Below are 1,759 nucleotides of genomic sequence, written 5' to 3'. Positions count from 1 at the left end.
ACACACACACACACACACACATATATATATACACCAAGCACTCTGTGGCATAAACTCTAAACAGAGGTGGCATAGGCAATTAACCTCAATTGTCACTTTGATGCACCCAGGAAGAGAGATGCTGAACTGAGGAATGGCCGCAATCAGACTGCCCTGTGTGCGTGCCTGTGGAGCATTTTCTCCATGCTATTGACGTAAGAGGATCTTGTTCCCTGTGAGGAGCTCATTCCTAGGCAGACAGGCCTGGGCTTCATGAGGAAAGCAGTTCAATGTAACCCTGGAAACCAGCCAGTAAGCAGCATTTCTCTGTGGTCTCTGCTTCAGTTCCAGCTTCCTGGTTTCTGTCTGCCTTAAGTTCCTGCCTTCACTGCCTTTACATGGACTGGAACTTGTAAGAAGATTAATACGTTTCCTCCCTGGACTTGCTTTTGGCCATGTTTATCACAACAACAAAAGTAAGTCAAACTAGAGCAACCTCCAGATGTGGGGAATGTAATACTCCTCTCTTCAAGAGGCTCAGCCCTTCCCACCCTGTTACCACCCTGGCACTTACACTCCTGGACCTGGTGAGACAGCCAGAGGACCTGTAAGCAAACTGGGTACAGGATATGAATCACGGACACCTTCACTCACTTCCGCAGACTCAGGGTAGAGCTGACTTCTTAGAGCTGCTCGGCTCACATTCACACTGCTTAGGGAGTTGTTAGAGCCTGAAGCTGTCAAAAAGAAGATAAGAAATTACTGGGTCCAACAAAGGGCAACAGAGTGAATATGTTCAAAAATATGTACATGTATAAAACTGCCATAATTCTGCTACATATAACTAATATGACACTAAAAAGGTTGGGTCCAGTTTGAACACTGGTAGCAAATGGTTCAGGCTAGGCATGGTGGGCCATGAGATCCACAGCAGAAAATCCAAATCTCTGAGCCCATTCATTCCCTCCTTATGACTAAGCCAGACTGAACAGGTTNATTTATTTCAACTATTAACTCCATCCTCTGAGCAAAAAGCATACACCCTACCTCTGGCATCATCAGAATATGGCAAATGTGGGCCACCTACTGTTATGTGACAAGACTTTTCCTGAGGATACACAATACACGTCTATTTACCCCAAATAGGGAGACCATGACATACTAAAGTGTAGATAACATCTAAGTTCAACTTGGTGAACCAATGAGTTTTATTGAGGTTACATAAAGGAATATGAGTGAGAGGTTACTTACAGGAAAAGAAGTGACTCAAAGCCCACCCCATATGGATGACAGTTTCTAAGAGCTAGGAACCTGGAATATACTGTGCAGCCTGCAGGCAGCTCAACAGATTCCAGAGTGTCCCTTCCNGATGACTCATTTGGTCTAAACCTCTTCCAGGCAGCTCTGTGGGTTTCTGCTTCTTCCAGACAGCTGGTCTGCTCTCAGTCTTCTTTCAGTTTGGCTTGTTTTGAGATTTACTCTCCATTGTTTTTATTGTTTACTTTGGGAGGAAGTGGGGGCAGTGAATGTGATCAGTTTCAGGGACTTCCTGAAACTATTTTGAGTTGTTTACACAGTTGTCTTAAAGAGCTTCCCTTGGAGATGGAATGTTTGAATCTATAGAGAAACTGCAACAACACCACACCTAAAACACACACACACACACACACACACACTACAACTTTGTCATGCTGAATATGGGGTCAGAGAGTTTGTTTTTTAAAAAGCCTTTCTACAGATGGGAAAGGTTGCACACCAACAGGACAAATAGAGAAATCAT

The sequence above is a fragment of the Mus caroli genome, chromosome 9, assembly GCF_900094665.2.
Source record: "Mus caroli chromosome 9, CAROLI_EIJ_v1.1, whole genome shotgun sequence".
NCBI lineage: Eukaryota > Metazoa > Chordata > Mammalia > Rodentia > Muridae > Mus > Mus caroli.
This window is presented reverse-complemented; position numbering follows the sequence as displayed.